Source organism: Hyalella azteca, unplaced genomic scaffold (assembly GCF_000764305.2).
Source record: "Hyalella azteca isolate HAZT.00-mixed unplaced genomic scaffold, Hazt_2.0.2 contig5104, whole genome shotgun sequence".
NCBI classification, from domain to species: Eukaryota; Metazoa; Arthropoda; class Malacostraca; order Amphipoda; family Hyalellidae; genus Hyalella; species Hyalella azteca.
Window position 1 is genome coordinate 296,847 of NW_025935305.1, and position 18,900 is coordinate 315,746.

The 18,900-nt window shown below is 38.4% G+C and overlaps 1 protein-coding gene across 3 annotated transcripts in view; it reads left to right on the plus strand.

The window, feature by feature from the left end:
- The first annotated feature begins 4,962 nt into the window (after nucleotides 1-4,962).
- The window catches only part of LOC108668245 (dual oxidase maturation factor 1), a 30,902-nt gene continuing 16,964 nt past the window's right edge, over nucleotides 4,963-18,900 (plus strand). Inside the window, exon 1 of one of the 3 annotated variants that reach the window (XM_018155424.2) lies at nucleotides 4,963-5,215. The gene's annotated coding sequence lies outside the window, so the exon portion shown is untranslated. Of the gene's footprint in view, nucleotides 5,216-16,890; nucleotides 16,994-17,348; nucleotides 17,777-18,900 lie in introns of those variants that run through there. The other 2 variants (XM_018155425.2, XM_018155422.2) reach the window with 2 other exon arrangements.

Consider the following 18,900-nt stretch of genomic DNA (forward strand, 5'->3'; position numbering starts at 1 on the left):
TCGACGTCAAGGATAGCAAATGACCTACACACGAACGTTCCGATGCGAGCCCGTGTTACTCGAGCTACGCAAGAAATGCTTTTTACTTGAATTTCTGTTAACAAATATTCTGAAAATAAACTACACTGAAAATTTTTCAGCTTATATAGTTATATTTTAATAATTTTGACACCCTGCTCTCAATATTTATTTTCCACTCTTAATTAGTCTCAAACCATTTCTCCCCCGTTTTTTTTTATCGATATATTATACAGTCTACAATGTTCCTCATTTCGTTTTGATTTTGGTGTTTCTTAAACTTCATCTTCCCTAACGGTATTTCTTGATACCCATTGGAGACGCTCTATTCATTAGCTGGCGCGATCCTGTAAAAGCAGTAATCACATCACAGGACTGCGAAGTCAATAACATAATCCGGTGGGCAGCAAAGCCTATAACATCATTTGCTGTACCCTGACGCCAATAACGTCGTACGCATCATTACTATTGCATCACTCGATTACGCAGCAGCAGAACCGCCTAAAATAACTTTCTAATTATTCGCCATGCGGGACTTTTACCAGTGACCTTTGGGCATGACATCAGCCGCTGACGTCCTCTGTGTCCATACTAAATTTTCCTCCTCTTTAATGTGCAGTGGCTTGACCGATCGCTGTCACTGCCCTCGGTCAGCGATGTCGAAGTTATTTTTTTTTTGGGCGTCAAAGTACACGAGAGTAATGGTAACACTGATAAGCTACTTATAGTGATATATTAGTACGTTATTTGTGTAAAAATACATGAGAGTAATGGTATCATTGATAAGCTTCTTATAATGCTATATTAGTGCGTTTTGTGTGTCAAATAGATGAGAGTAATGGTATCATTGATAAACTACTTACAGTGATATATTAGTGTTATTAGTGTGTTGTGTTTGTCCAAATTCAGGAGAGTAATAATAGCCTAAGTGATACGCACCGCTGATTATTTATTGATGACTACTAATATCTGATTTCATGTACGCCGCTAGAGAATTACTAATTCCTATTTGATTAGTAATCGATTATTTGTTCAGTGATGCTCTATCATTTCAACCGCTGACGACTTCTACTTAAAGCATTGCTCCTGCTGGGTGATAGCAATACTAGAATACTAGACTTCTCCTTAAAGCTTCGTACCTGCTCGGTGGTATATATAGCAAGACTAGAATACTACACTTCTACTTAAAGCACCGCCCTAGCTTGGTGGTATCATTACATGAATGGTGTTCATGGCATCATTTATTTAGACGATGTCGTGGCGTAGGCAAGCAACTGTTAATCACATTGTTTCACATCACAATTGCATTGAAAAACCTTATTTGAAGGTCTTCTGCATCGAATGCTAAAAAAAGCGTAAGTCGAATAAGGATCGAGATATGGAAATAGTTACATAATTTCTTTATATCCGCCACTGTAATAGTAGAAATAAAAATTTAAAAAATGCATACACTGAGGAAGGTTAAGTCCTTCAATAGATTTTCTTCGGCCTTGAGGTACTGACACAAATCCTCGCTAAAATATATAACGACATTTGTTGTTTAATGAAGTGTGGCGTTCATGGCCGCGTCTACTCGACGTGGATTTCTGAGAAATGTTTGACGACATTTCCTTGTGCTGACGGCCTTGATCTCGAAAGCTCAGCCAGGACTGGCAACATTTTTTATGTTTTGATCTCCTGAAAATAAATGTATCGATTGAAGTCAGGGAGTGTCATGAGAACGCAGCGTGAGATATAGCAGGAAATAGCCTATTGTTAGCCTATTGTTAGACTGATGCTAGATATTTTATTCAGTGCATTGTTGACATTCACTCGATATTCATGCACACACTCACACAAAAGTAGTATTAGTTAATTCTTCTATATCTAAACTGTTTACAAACAATGTTCTGCTTCATGTTACTTTTCTAGAGCATTTGATAAAAAATTTAGAATGTCCCTAGTGTCGTAATCTTTGAGTTGTAATTTTGAGCCAAAAAACAGTATGATACACGAAATTCTCGAGGAATAAACCGTATATTGAATCAATCATCTTCTTCAGCTCAGTGTGTAAAAAATTTAGCCTTAATACGGCACTCTGAGTAATTCTCTCAGGGGCATCGATTGCGCTGTAATATTTTTTCACTTTTCACTTCCGTGACGCCAGTTCATGTCGCAAAACCATACCAATGTTTCAATAAATTACGTAGCGTTAAGAAATACATAGAAACAATATAATTCTTTACAGAAACAATTCTGTCGTTGAAAAAGACACAAACAAGTTTGAAATTTAATGGAAATCTATTTACTACGAGTAGTCTCGAAAATCCCGTAATGTTTGTACACAACATTTACACGAATCGGCATGTGTCTGTCTTTGTGCCTTGCATCTCTGACTCCCTATTAGGAATTCAGCATTTTTTGTCAGAAATGAATTATCCTCAAAATTATAGAAAACTTTGAGACTCATACCTACTTGTTTTACCAACACGTATCTTCGGCTTGCATTAGGCAAGCATATGAGCCTGGAAGAAGCAGCTACGGGATCTCAGGCTATTCCAACATAGGGGAAGCAACTGCGTGACCACACCTCTCCCCTCCCCGTAGTTGACAATATCCTCGTTAAAGCAGGTATTGCTGTCTATGTAAGTACTTACCAGACAGCAGCTGCATAGCTCCTCACATTGCTTGCCTATATATACTCATTAGGCCAGCAACTGCCAATATCTTCATTCGGCAAAAAAAGTCCGTAAATTTTTATTAGGCCAGCGGGTGTCAAGACGCTAATAATGCAAGCAGGTGTCAAGACGCTCATAAAGCAAGCAGGTGTCAATACGCTCATAAGGCAAGTAGGTGTCAATACGCTCATAATGCAAGCAGGTGTCAATACGCTCATAATGCAAGCAGGTGTCACTACCCTCATAAGGCAAGCAGGTGTCACTGCCCTCATAAGGCAAGCAGGTGTCACTGCCCTCATAAGGCAAGCAGGCAGGCAAGCACGCCCCTCACCCCCATCAGGTAAGCTGCACCCTAATAGTCAGCTCGTCGCTGTCGTTTCCGCATCACACGCACAGACCGTGGGGCGCTGTCGCTCCTTGTCATTTCGGTGCCCGTTCAACCAAATAATTTCACGTGTCAAGCAGGGCCAGCTTTTAACTCTTGTCAGACTGCATAATTTACAACGTTCTGATCGTACCGAGTTTAGGTACAACTGTGCTTTTGCAATCGGGCAAGGATTAAAGAGGAGAAACAGAAGAAAATATTTTAAAAAAAGTTGCATGTAATCATCTTGTAGTGATGAAACCAAAGTATGCAATGTGTATGCGTTAATGGTGGCATGGAATTCAACCGAAATACACACAAGATGATTTAGCGGCAAATGAAGAAGTTCAACTTACTGAAAAAATTTAACTGGCAAGCATCTCTTGAAAAAAAAAATAATTATACCAAATTCTTAAAATGCATGTATGTAAATTATATTTAAGAAATGCATTAAATCATTTCCGGATATTTCCTTTTAAATGTGAGCTAATTCGTTACTTATGGAAACTCGCTGTTTTCATGTTACTGACGTTATTATAATGACAAACCCACGGCAATAACATCGATCATTGATTTATTCGTATTATTATTTTCCAATTTCGCATCAATTATTCCACAATGAAAATATATACGTTCCATGATCTCTATTATTTTAAAAATTTGAACAGGTATTACCGAAAAACATTACAGTATTTTGAGCGAAAACGAATGGAATGTCAAAAAAACGTTATATACGTTAAAAAAATTTTTTTGCCTGATACTTAAATTGCTGATATATACGATCCATGTTTTTCAGATGTGTAATTAAATTTTCATATTAGGTTGGATTGAGGCTCATAAAATGTTACAGTAGTGCACGGCATGCAAAAGGAATTACTGGGCGCCCTGAAATTAATTATTTATTAGAACATACATTTAAAATAATTTATGATTTTGACCCATTTTTATAATGCTTCGGAAATCGATGAGTTTCATCACTGCTAGATATAAAAAAATTCCAGCATTATTATTTCAGTAGAAATTATGCCACCAGCAGAGTTTTCCGCATTGCCGAACCGTTATCGTAATTTGCGCACCGCAGCGCCGTACGACCAGCAGCCTTGCATGGACCTCCGTTCCGTCTTTCTGACTTCCGGATGTTGCAGGGAGGGAAGATGCGGACGGCAGTGAAAACAAATCAGGAAACTGTAAATTACTTCAAGTAATTATTTTACAGTTTCTTAGTGGGAGATGAAGAACTGGACATGAAAAAGATGTATGACAATGAGTATGGTAATATTGACGCGTGACAAGCACCAAAATGAAACATACACGAGTATTTTGATCCGATTAGAAAGGCCTAAAACCACATGACAAAGACCTGTGCATTAATTTTCCAGCTACGGCAGTATTTGATCATTTGCCCGCTATTGTGCCCACTGAGCACATGACGCAGCCACTCTCTCATGTGCTCCTCATTACACGTAACATCCTTCCCACTCGCTAGCCCCACTCGTACGCGACCTTTGCTCCCACTCGTCGGCCCCCACGTATAGTACTCATGTATTCCACTCATCTGTCTCAAGCAGTTATTTAACTAATGTGCTCCCAGCATTCATATATCTCACATGCTCCTATCACTCAGTCCATCCATCTGCTATTCCCACTCATTCCTACCACTCATTCCTACCACTCATCTGCCCTAAGCAGTTATTTAACTATTCTGCTCCCAGCATTCATTCCACTCCAGGCTCCCATCACTCATTCATCTGCTATTCCCACACATTCCAACCACTCATTTCTACCACTCATTCCCCTCATCTGCCCAGCAATTGCCCCGGCACGACGTCGCCGTTCCTCCGTACGTCTCAGTGTCCTTGACTGGCCCAACGCGATCGAGTAAAACGGCGGGTTCGTTCGACTCTGCACTCAGTCCCTGCCTGACCCTGTGCAAGTTTAGAGCCCTTCCTGTCCGTGTAGCTCTGGCCGTGGCAAGTGTTACCGTAGTCAAGCGATATTGGCACGTCAAGCAGCCACAGACAAGCGTTATTGAAGCGTTAAGCAGTCACAGACAAAAGTTATTGACCAGTCAAGCTGTCACAGTTGAACGTTATTGTCACGTGAGGAGCACCGCAGTTATTACGTGTGACACGAGTTAACGTCTGCCCTGAGCTCCAAGTGAGACTTCGTGATTTTCGTAAGTCTTAGACAGTGTATTATACTTTGTTTCGCATGTTACTTTTCTTTTAAAATGTGTAATTTATATCTGGTGAAATTTATGAGTACAATGTTTAAAGAAATTAAAAATGCAAGGTTTTTTGCAAAGCCATAAAATTAACTAAAAGTGCCTCATGTGGGAAGGGCATCATTACGTTCACCGAAATTAAGTGCTCACATCTAAGCATCATATAACTCTATACACCAAATACTTCAAGAACCTGGAGATTGACCGCCATCTCACTTTTTCACTAATTTCCCACTATTTCCCTTGTTCCTTTCTCTTGCTCTCATTCCCCTTTATTTAGCCTCATTTTCCCTCACGTCATCTCATGTCACCTTATGAGAATACAGTTTTTTCAGCCGCTCAGTGCGCTGAAGGACACGCGTCGTGGATAGGATAGGGTATATTGCGAGACGCACGAATCCCTGTAAATACTGCATACATGTACGAGAAAACTTAAGTTACTTCAACGTGACCAGAAAGTCGTCAAAGCCAGCTGTCACAAGTTTGTGTGATCTCGCAAACATTCAAACTCGTACTATAGAAAATCTTTAATACCGTATTCTTCTTGAAGGCGATCAAGCTTGCGACAATACATTACTCCTGTGAAATGCTCGTAAGGCATTACAATTTTTTAAATATCCTCACTTTACTTATTAGGCTTTACTTCTGACTCCGCAACAGAAAAAACAACGAAAATACAAATTAAATAATTATTGAGATTGGCGGCTCCCAATGATTCAATTTGACTCTCATCCGTTCTCACACTGCTTTCTCCCACTCGTGCTTTTAAATGATCAACTATATTTCATTTACTTTTGTTTCATTGGAATCTCTTTTATCCGGTCGCAAGCATCAACCAAACACCCAATTCTCGATAATAATGAATTCATCAATGTTATCAAACAATTGATCCCGCTTAGACCTAATTATTTATTTACTATCCACATCCTCCAATAATCACCATAAGTCGATATAATCTGCTCTCCAATTGATCGAGTTTGCCATTTATCTTCAGTTTTTTTTCGTAAGTTTTTTCCTAGCTTTTTCCTTTTCAAGGATTCCACAAAAATGGTCAGCTACATCGATACAAAAAAAATCGTTGCATGGTATATATAACACGCTTTAATGCCCGCTTTGCTTCTCATTCGTCGTTAGTGTATTTGAATTACCATTAGCATAAAGTTCTATAAAAGTTCAAATAAAGTAATTCATTGCGCCATAAATTTTTTCGTTACCATATGCGGTTCAAAGAACGCTAAAGGCGGAAATTTTTGACAGCCAGAAATACATTTAAACCCGCGATATACTCATCTTGCGTAATTCATCAGAAAGTGGGTGAAAAAAATTGAATGTTTTTTGTAATATAAATAATTAATTGTTTAAACTATTAAATTATTTAATAAAAGATGCTTTATTGTACGATGCAATATTTTATCGTAATTGACTGAAGGGCAGTTCCCTCTCCAAGGTCACCGCACTTCATGTCTTTTCGTACTCGTGCAGATTACAATATTCCTGCTGATTCACGATAAAATTAGACGATTCATCTTATCCCTATGAATTTATTCAAAAATTAACTGTAAAAGTAACAGTTCGCGGTCATCTTACGTGCGAATAACGTTCTTGTAACTTCCGCATCGCTGAGTCATGGCACTATATACCAAGACCGCTATGATCACGGCCTCGTTAATCCCTAACTCCAGTTGTCCGCTATGATACTAATGCAAATCAACCACATACATGCATATCAAGTGAATTTGAAATTTAAACAAAGAAAACGTCGATAAACTGCTTTGCAATGCATGTGGAGAGATTCAATGCACGCAGAAGTACTCTACACATACAATCTAGCATTTTTCTCTTCAAAATTTTAATTCGAGGAAGGAGTACACGTTTCCGTAATGAATAATAATGCGGATGAATAGGAAACTCCGTAACAGCTTCACAACGGACCAAGTTACAGTTGAGAATAAGAGTTCCGCGTGGCCTCCGGAGTCGGGCGAGGCTAGCAGAGGAGGCTTCCGACTTGAGCCACGCGCTCGAGACCATGAGTGTTACGGGCTAGGAACGGCCGTCATTTTTTGGACATCCATTGTCGTGATTTTTCTCAAATCACTACGAAATTGTGAGTTATTGCGATCAGCTAATTGGAACGGAATCAAGATATTTTTTATAATTAATTATTTTATAATTAAGCTACGATTGGGATTTTAACATATTTAAAAACGAGTAATTGAAGTCAATGCATCGACAACTCAAACTGCAACATTCAGAAACATAAACTGATTCTAAGTTAATTTTAAAATTTTGACACCTTTAATCCACCTGTGGTCGACATTTATCTGCGCAGTAAACAGTAAAATAATAAAATGAAACAAGACAATAAATATAAAAAAATTTCTAATATAATAAACTAATAAAAATTCAGCTCAGTGAGGTACCGTGCTTTGAGTTACGAAACTTCAAGGCTAAAACCACTGCGAGATACCAAGTGCACAGTGAGTCTGACGGCCTTCCTTGCAGAGCGGTGGAGTGTGGGCGGCAAATAAAATGCGATATTTTAGCTCAACTTAACAAGTCACGCGTGATCGAGATTCGTACGCTTGATAGGCAACAAGAACTCGATCGATCAACCGACGACAGTGATCGCAGAATTCGGAATTCTTGTGCGACCGAAATGAGCCTTAACCGTTCGCTTTGTATAAATGATTATGGACCGTGAAGCCTTTGCAATTGTACTAAAGAAAAGAAGTCGAGGCCTTATGCTTCGGAGGCTGTTTGTATAGCTTAATTGCATGGGCCGTTCAGTCCATACAAATGAAAGATCGAGGCTAATCTTTCTATCTTCCTGCGCTTTTTATTCCCATATACGCGCCGTCAATTAATGCGCCTTTCTCATTGTTTGGAAACAGACGATATAACATCGACAATGCTTCACGCTTGAGTTTTCCGTTTAAATCATTCGTTAATTTGACAACACAATAGATAATTGCTGTGAAAACATCGAAGTTCGTGCGAATCAATTCACACCGCCAAATAGAAAAAAAAATAGAAAATATCCAATGTCTCTGGAAAACTAAAGTGTCAATTGTCTCTAGTATTTATTCCAGTATCTCCAGTCCAGATTGTGTACATCTGTACACCTTAGGAGAAATACCTTAACCTTGACGGTTCTCTCGTTATCTCACAGCACTTCCGATGTTGCCACAGCAGATAGCATCGTTGCAAGGACGCAGGCTGGCCTCCAAGATCCGTTCTGTAAGGGGCGATAGAACGTTGAAACGGTAAACCAAAGTAGCCTCGAAAAGTTCTTGCGTCTATTTATTAATCGCTATATTTCCTTGTGAGATAGTTTTATGACTCCCGCAAGTTCTCAACACAAACACAACTATATTTAACGTATGCGTATGACTGGCAGATAAATACTACGCGCAAGGGCGTGCGTTTGACGCCAAGAATGTTTGGTGCGTTTCTGTAACGGGCCCCCGGCCCCGAATTCGTTATAATCGACTTCCGCGTACGGAAGAACTTCCTATGCACGGGCGATGATGGTCAAATACGGTGCGATGATCGTGAATCTTACAGGAGTGATGATATGACCACTGATCAAGATAGCAGCGACAACTTTAATGATTACGGTTATTAAAGCACCTCATGCGGGATTCCATCATTCGTTTTATTACAAAAATATTAAAGAAGCCATTTATAAACTTATTTTGTTCGGAATTATATCTTAGATTAATAATTTTGCAGCAAGGAAATGATTAATTAAGCAAGGAAAGCCTTTTTAGGTTCCTACTAATATGATCAGAGAGACGAAAACGTTATTTTGTCTAAGCTATTTGCCTGAAAAGTAATTTTTATCCGGTGAGAGTCGTGCACGAAATCGAATCAATAAATATTGCAAGGATACCCTGTTACCCGTTAGTTCCAAGAGATAGATAATACCTTCATTATGAGAATACCGTTATTCTGAATCCCGTAAGTCTGTATCTCTTTACTCCGATCTCGAATTTTTGTTCTACGCAGGACTCCAATTGAACACTGTTTTATGAAATTCATAAGAAACTTTTTTATGGAACTTGAGAAATAATGTTTAATAGCACTAACTCTCGTCCCTCTCCCCTTTTACCAATATCTCATGAATTTATCATAAAACTTTGATAACCTGGCAGTCCTGTGTCGTGCTTCCCACACAAGCACACACTATAACATTCGAACTTTGACATATACATAACAGATTTAATAGATTAATATTGACGTCATTCTGCTAAACTTTTCATCAAAACTTAGACTTCGTTAGAATCGATTCGTTCTCACGTGATTACTAAATGAGGCATTCTGCTTAATGAGGTCGCGAGGGAGCGAAAACGTAAGTAGTTTTGAAGCCCAAGTTAAATTAGGCAGTTGCCTAGTTTCTCTTATAGCGCTGGAAGTAGTAATTATAGAAGTAATATGCAAGTGTAACCTTAACATAACAACTTAATGTACAAACAGGCATGTACAAAGCATCTATCGATTGAAACCTAGACATAATCTCTCAGTAGAGTTAGTAAGAAGTAACAGTTACCCGTCGTTGAGCCGCCACACCCGGAAGTAATGCAGCAGTGCACGCCGCGCGTCGTGAGCAACATAAGCCCACGCGACCTTAGCAGGAGCGCCGCCCCCTATCAGGGCACTGCGGAAGCGCTGCTACACGGGCCAGCACTTGAAGGATGCGCACTAACATGTCAAATATTCCGTGATTAAAAGTAAAGACTGTGATTCTGAAAACCTATCGTGGTCATCGGAAATGGTTCAAGTTCATCCATATTTGTTCCTACTACTGCACCATTTATGTATTGCATTCTGGTGATATTTTATTAACCAATGTTTAAAAAAAGACGATTTAGTTATCCATGGGCACATGATAGCATAAGGTCGGCCATCTTTAAACCATTTTTATATTTTAGAAGCAAATATTTACAATTATTAGCAATGCACAGCCTAATTACATAGCCTTCTTGATCCCTCGCCTAATAAATTCGACGACTAACTAAAGAAATTTTACATAAAGTGTGTTAATTAGAAAAAATAGGAACGCCTTGACGTAGAAGGAATTATGGAATGGCATGAACTTGAGAGGCAGGGCGCCATTCCTCGCAAGGTGAGGCGCCTCTTGATCTTGATGAGACTTTCTTTAGCTTACGAGGTCGCTCCCGCGTACCTGACCAGCAGAATGATTACCTGGGCTGCGAAGGTTATGATGCGAGTAACGGGTTACCGAACTGAAAATGTTGACCTGCGGTGTTACGTCACTTTACACTGCGAGTGTTTAATGCGATTCATAGCATTTAATTGTGAGCGAATGAAATTTCACCGCTAATATTGTCGTATGAATGTCATCTTTTACCATGAATGGAGCGCAAAGTGTTACGGAACAACACATAGCGAATATAAGATACGTTTTGCAGTATTGCATCATAAATGCATGAGATTTGATGGTTATTTGACTTATAAATATCATTTTTTGTATAAATTTTGCGCCGAGAATGAGAGATTCAAAATTATACTTCACGTTACCAATATTTCGCATTAAATGCTACAGAGAATTTCACTGCATAAAGTCAGTCCTTTGATCGATATCTAATCGCAGGTTTTGCTCCAATGCTTATATTTTCTGGCCTAAATTCATCACCGAGCTTATCACAAATAATACAACGGATTCTTGATCTTCCAATAACACTCAGTTGACAAGTTATGTCAACGTGCCCTCGCTAACACTCAGTTGACAAGTTATGTCAACGTGCCCTCGCTAACACTCAGTTGACAAGTAATGTCAACGTGCCCTCGCTAACACTCAGTTGACAAGTTATGTCAACGTGCCCTCGCTAACACTCAGTTGACAAGTTATGTCAACGTGCCCTCGCTAACACTCAGTTGACAAGTTATGTCAACGTGCCATCGCTAACACTCAATTGACAAGTTATGTACGTATCCTAGTTTAAATAAAGCTGTAGAACGTTTCTTCTGTGATCTAAATGTAGGCACTTACGAGCTGTCGCTCGTTTCAGTGCGTAAAATGATCGTTTGTTCAAGAAATTTTAATCATTAAAATTTTTAAAAAAATTTCTTACATGCTTTGTGTGGCTTTTGCGGAGCCAGAGCAAAAGAATTTTGTTCACTGCCCTACAGAGCTACAGAGCCAAACTATTATAAGCTTTTTATTGATTTTACTGACTCGCAAATAGGCCGAAAATATTGCTCATTCATTATTAGTAAACTTGCTGCTTACGAATCGCTTGGAGTTTAACAATTAAGCTATGAGTTGGTTTATTACGAACACTGAATTCTTCAGCGTTATCCCGTAATTTGTCTATATTTTCATTTATTCTCATAGCTGACATTATAATATATCACCACAGCTTGTGAGTTGAAACGCTGAAGGGTTTAATTTCCATCAAGTTCATCCAGCATCACTACAGATGAGTGCCACAAAAATTTCAATCCAAGTCTTAAAAAATTGAGACGATTTTAATGATAAGAAATAACCGCGAAGGAATGGACCTGAATCCGATGCAAACAAATTAAAATGTTCTCCCAACCGAACTGAAACAATTCGAATTTCAGTTGTCATTAAAATTCAATAGAGGAAATTTGCGAGTTTTCAACTCCGTATTTGCTTATATTGACTCTGTGTTTGAAATTTTTGGTCAGGTTTTTTCATTTATTATATTCGCCAATCACTAAGATTCCACACGTAATCCTTACAAATATCTTAGTATTGATTTTAAACCCAGGCGCTATTAATCACGATCTCAAACGGTTTAGTATAACGGTCATGATTTAACTTAATTACCAGACGGGTATAAGTATGGTCATAATTCACTAGTGTATTCTTATGTCTGATGTTCTGATCCGGATGTATATTTGTTGTAATTTTTCCTCGTCAATTGTTCATGCTCGGCCAAACTACTGATCATTAGCCGTCAAGCTGACCCTTATTAAAATCATTGCCGCATCGTCGACGGAAGGTCCCAGCTGTATTGCAACGTTCAGGTCAATTGGGCAGTAACGTGAGGTTTGGTTGCTACGATTTTTGTTGTTGTTGTTATCTCGACTCTCGACGGTTATTTTTACAGCTGATTTTATGGACTCTTTTCTGCGGCGTCTAACATCACAATTAAATGGAAGTCAGTGGTGCTACATAGGAGACTTATAATTGGTCTCATTTAAGGGCATTATGCAATTTAATTATATTGATTTTGTATAATTCATAGCAAATAGAATAATTGGTACTTAATGTTCAATATTTCAACATCCAACCACATAAGAAAAACAATCACAAACTTCCTCAGTATAATAACATAATTTAAATTCCCAAAATTTTCGATTAATCTCACAGCACCTGAATACCATCCATCTATTTGGAGGAACTCTAGATCGAAAAAAAACTAATCCAATGACTTACGTTCCACGACGACTTCCAATAACGGGATACAAGTCCTACCTCAAGGAATGAAAAACTGGTTTGGGATTCGTACGGGCGAAATTTGATTGGATTTTGTCGGGGAAATTTATGTCCCGCGATTGCGGATGGCCGCGGAAATTTTCCCGCTGCGGTAGAACTTGGCAGCCTCGTCCGGCCATTCCGACTGCGATAATAGCTGTCTGGCTCTAGTGTTCTCTACCGGATTCAGCTGTAGTCGCCGACAAATATAAATTAAATCTTAACGCTGCTACATTTGAACAACGTTTGTGATATGATCTTGGGACCTAAAAACTCACCATCACATCACTCGGTGTGCCCCGATTAGTTACCTAAATAGGAATTAAATTTGAATTAAGAATGAATCCAATATGAAAGTTCTACTCGCAATTTTTTATTGAGCTATTAAGAAAATAAAAAATAAAATTATTATAGAACACATTCAAAACGTAACTATGCTAAAACAAAACAACTGAGCTAAGCTATTGTCAGGGGAGCACGTCCTACACACACTCATGTCCATTATCCATGCATGTGTTTGTGTCATTTTCATGTTTTGTATAGTTCATATTTTAATGTACTGTGTTAATGCGGTCGCATTGAGCAAATTACCGCCTTTTCACATCCAGTCACATCTCTCATTACTTGAAGCGCACAATTTTCGCTTCGACATTCGAACTCTCACACACACACAATCGCACGAAGAGTTCAGACATAAAATAATACAATTTCTCACAGTCATGTAAGCCAACACTAAAAGCTCACGCACACAGGCATTGAGACTCCGCGTACACACACATATTCTGTCTTACAAAACAAGATACAGAATCCCACAGCCTACACAGACATCACAGAGCGCGTTTAAACCAAGCTACGGGATTTCCAGCAAAGAATCAGCATTCTCAGGAGCAGCCACCGCGCGCAGCTATACGGCAAGCTTTTAAACAAGGCGTTTATCGTGAAGTTTAAGTTAAAATGCAGTATCTTTGCTAACAGTCGCGAAGTACAGCTACTCTAAGTCTCTAACATTGCTAAACGTTCCCTGTGAACTAAAGGTGCACATGGTGTCCAAGCATGTAAAGTTGATCATTTACAGAAAAGATGAACGTGCAGGTATTTCGTGCAATGCCAGAACCGTTCAGTGTGAGTGCACAACATGAATGTGGAAATTTTCCCAGTAAGAAGGAATAGCGTAAGAGGATATTTTGGTCTAGCATGCGAGAAGCTACGATTTTGGCATTGTTTCGGCATTCTGTACACATAATTCAATAAATGAGTGTAACCTTGAGACGGAACTATTTCGAACTAATTCAAAGCTAATTCAACAGTCATGGGTGGATTTAAATTTAATTAAGATTAATAAGGAATTTACAATTAATTAACGCTCATTAAAATATTAATCTGTGTCCGAAAAGATAGGTTATCGTGTAGCCTAAATATTTCGGTAAAGCTCAAATTTTATCTTTCTTTTGCATGCGAACATAATCCCTAGTTTTCTAAACTTTGGATCCTTAAATGCATGAAATACTTCTGGACTAGCTTGATATTTCACATGCAATGGGTTTTGAACTTCGAACGCATGCTGCGTTCAATTTGACGGTGTCTATAATTCCTCTAGTAGGTTCGAAGGCATGTTATGTTCCCATTCAAATACCTAAACTGAATTGCATCTAAGTTTAGAGAAAAATGAAATAAGGAAAGTTTATAACATTATACTTTCGCATTTGAGCAAAAATTGTACGATAAAATCTAGCGAACGTAGCAAAATTTCATGGTAACGAATGAGGCTATATTCAAATCTTTTGTTTCTCAGGTACGAAAGATCGCAATGAATATCATCTTTCCAGACCTAATATCTGGCATTTGGAAGTGCGGGTAAAATCTCTGAACAGATCAGAACCAAGCCCTATACTTAGCGTTCATTCGAAGCGACGTAGGCGTTCGCTGAGCTAGAGAAACTGTGAATTGCGTTCACAAAAAAAATGCTTTATGGATTTAATTCTATATAAAGATTTTGAACTTGTGAAGGGATCATCTTTGCATGTTTCTTGTAGCAAGTCAACATACAAAATTCGTTTATAGTCGCTACAAATCAATGATCTCTTAATTACGGAGACGTTTCACGTACTGAAACGTTTTTTAAGAACTATTTGTAAATACCGTGACATATTGAGCAGCAATTTAGCGCATATCGAATTATCTCTAAACTTTATCGGTTAACTGCTTCTCATTATTAGTACATTCACGCACTGTCGTGCCAGTCATCCATGGTCCGTATCCACGATGTCACTCTTCAAACACTTCCCTGCAACAGATCTAAACCGTTTGGAGATTCGGCTCAACCAAGTTACTCAAGTTTGGATGACTAACACGGGGATTCCTAGAGAGTTTAATGCTTTTTTTACAAAATGTCTTCATATCTAACTTTGTGGTTGCATAGCTTATATGTCCGGTAAAGTTTGTCAGCCTGTGTTGTTATATTCGCTTTATGTTATACCCGGTTAATTATGTTTGCTAGCCTGTGTTTATATGTTTGCATTATGTTAGCTTGGTGATGTTGGTATTTTAAAGTTATGTTATGTCCGGTTATGTTTGCTAGCCTGTGTTTATATGTTTGCATTATGTTAGATTGGCGATGTTAGTATTTTAACGTTATTTTATGTCCGGTTATGTTGGCCGGTGACCGCCAGAAATTAGCTTCTTGTGTCCGGACCGCCACTGAGCAGCGAAGGCCGTTGTAAGTCCATGCTTTACCAACCAAGCGCTGCGCTGCGTCAGGTTAAAAGCACAGGATTTCCTGTACTGATACTGAATCACCAGCGACATCCATTTGAACCATTTAGGATTGCATAGGTACAATTTTATCTAAACTCGTTACGATTATAGCTTTGTAAGATTATGTAGTCTGACAAGGATTAAACACTACACATACCGGCCCAACTCAGAGAACGCGTTCGTCCTATGATTGGTCAGCGAGTCATTAATTCAGAGTCATCCTTAATCAGACTAACTGTCAGGGATTCCGAACTGTTCAACTTGGCAGGCCCGGCAAACTATCAGACATTATATTATTCCAGGATGTATTAAAATAGGAATGTTTGAATAATGAATACACACGGTGAATATTTATTCATCATAATAAATTATATCTGTTCACAATGAATTATATTTATTAATAATATTTTTTATACTAAATACGGAATATTTATCCGTAAATCCTTGCGTAGTTCAATTAATGAAATATTATGATAAGGTTAAAATGGAGATAAATTGCACCAACGAATTTCGGGTAGATTTTGCTTGGTACTAAGCTGGCCGGACCATCGATGTAAAATAATATTTTAAGGGCTGATTTTCAACCATTATTCATTACTTGCACACACGGTTAATACAAACCACCATTGCCTACGAGACTCCATACACGTACAGTGTATGGAGTGTACGTACACACGCACAAACAGACCTCATGCAGCCTTCAGAGGCGCGCTCTCTCGTGCAAATCCTGGTAACGATCGAGCGCTTTCAAATGCTCTCGTCATGCAGTTATTCCGCGCATTTGTTTACTATTTTGCATGATCCCGTTCGGTGGTGTATTGCCTTATAAATAGCACTAGATATCAATTTTGAAAATGGTATACGAATTTGCGAGTCTCGTTGAATTATAGAAGATTAATTTATTTGTTAACCATATTTCTCAACTTCGAGATCTTTTTTTTTCTACAAATTATACGCCATGAATTATCCAGAATTTTGGACCAAATTGCGAAAATTAAACAAGTCTATATTTAAACTTAAAAAATTCACAGTTGCCAGTGTTCCAGAGATAATTATATACTCAAGTAGTTGTTCGAATAATACAAAATAAATAAATTTAGAAATCTTCTTGCGACCACGTTGGGATAAATCGTACTGACGAAATATAGCTGTTACGGGAACTTCTCCAATGAATTAAAGTTTAACTTAAACGCACCGCAAGAAAACAGCGATTGCTTGCATTAAAAAGAACTGTCGCAAGAAGTTACGGGAAGCTGAAAAGAACCGCGGGCGGTTTGTGAGCAAGGCAAGAGTAAGGTCAGCGGATTTCAGTTACATGTGGAGGTGGTGGAGCAGGGATGGTGATGGAGTTCCGTGCCTCCTCGGCTCCAACAGCTCTAACCTGCACCATTACTACTTGGCCAGTCGGCTTGTGGCACTAGTTACGTGAGGTGATGCGCGGTCCGATATTCAGCGTTCGTCCTTTGTGATCACAGCCGCTACCATAATGGTGTTCAATGGAATGCAAGGTGTTGTGAATAGGCTTAGAATTCCAGTGCGTGCGTTGAAGAGAATTGTGTCGAGAGTTCTTTTCTTGATGTTTATACGAGAAAATCGAAAATTTTTAACTTCACTATCTTTCACAGCTGGGCATCGAGAGAAGACTGCCCGACTCTGATCTTCCGCATCTTATGACGCGGAAGATGCTTGCGGAAGAATATGAATTTAATTTACCTATACATGTTCAATTAGAAGGGTTTACTTTTATAATTTTGTTTTTGGGGAAAAATATTCATTTTTATTTGAGTTAATTAATCCAACTTCATTGAATTCCAAAAGAATTAGTTTTCTGGGAGCGATTCTATTCGAAATCGGTATTCGGAATAACCGACTTCTAGGAGTTGGCCGATCAGCTTGTCTCGTGAAATGATGTCTCATATGATTTCTGAAGTTAAATTAGTTTCCACCGTATAATTCAATTGGATTATTCCATTGCAGACGACTTGTTTCCTCATGTTTGGGAAAAATCCACCCAGAACTAGACAAGTTGACTTGAAGGTGATAGCCATAGTGCTGTTCTATCCGAAATAATATGAGTATAAATGTGACTTAACATTTACTGCGTGTACAGTACGTCTACGTGAAACTTCGAAAGACGCTTCTTTCACTGCTTATAGTTGTATGAAGTTGGCGCTGATGCTGAAGTGCACTACGTTGACCATCGACTAGTCGTGGCCTTTGGTGACTGTCACTTTCGTGACTCACCTAACTAAAACTAGGAGTGACATGACTGCTGTCGCTGCTGGGGCTAGGTGAGATTTTCTTTTGATTTTTGTATCACATATTTTCTGTCGCTATCCAAAGTGATAGCTATGCAAATGAAATATAAATCACTTTTAGCGTTTAGTTATTTTTTCGACTAAGCTAGTGTGTCGTTTTAAGCGAGGTCTATTTTCGTAACAAAACCAACCTGTTGCTGTATATAATGCTGCTGAGGTCTTGGCTTGTGAAGAGAAAACCGCTACTGCGATTAGCTGTTGATTCGCTGGTATTGTAAAAGTACGCACTTGCGAATGGACGAAAGAGTCGTTATGCTCATAATTTATATACGTATTCTGGAAATTTTGCTTTGCGTTTGAAGCCTGGCTTAAAATGAGTATGGGACAATTGAAGCACGAATTCACAATGCTAATCGTACAGATTGGACAAGTACTAGTAGTGTCCAATCAGAGACCACTTTTTGAGGCATTGGGAAACGCGGCTTGATTGGGAAATTCAAACTATTTTTTAAAGAAATTTCACAAAGTTTCACTACATTTTCTTCGATCAGGACTTAATTATATTCAATTTGACTAAAAATTTAAAAGCAAAGAATAGTCCACAAAAATTCATATCTTTATAGAAAACGTTTCGGAGTCCATGCAGCTCCATCGTCAGTTCGTAGAATCTAGAATATACATAGAAAGTCGCAAGTTAATACAATTGAAAGCACAGAACACAATTAGAACCTAAATTTACAAGTAATATGGCATATAAACCTATCTATTCACAATTTCAAGGGGATAGGAGCTCACTATCCCCTTGAAATTGTGAATAGATAGGTTTTTATGCCATATTACTTGTAAATTTAGGTTCTAATTGTGTTCTGTGCTTTCAATTGTATTAACTTGCGCGACTTTCTATGTATATTCTAGATTCTACGAACTGACGATGGAGCTGGACTCCGAAACGTTTTCTATAAAGATATGAATTTTTGTGGACTATTCTTTGCTTTTAAATTTTAGTCAACTTGCGATTTAAGCAAATAAGTGACATTAATATATTCAATTTATATTATTTAGTTTAAAACTATTATGAGGGGGGAAGGCGAATCAAGTACAGGAAATAGAACCGAGTTTATATGTACGTTATAAATGAAAATCGATTGAGAAACATG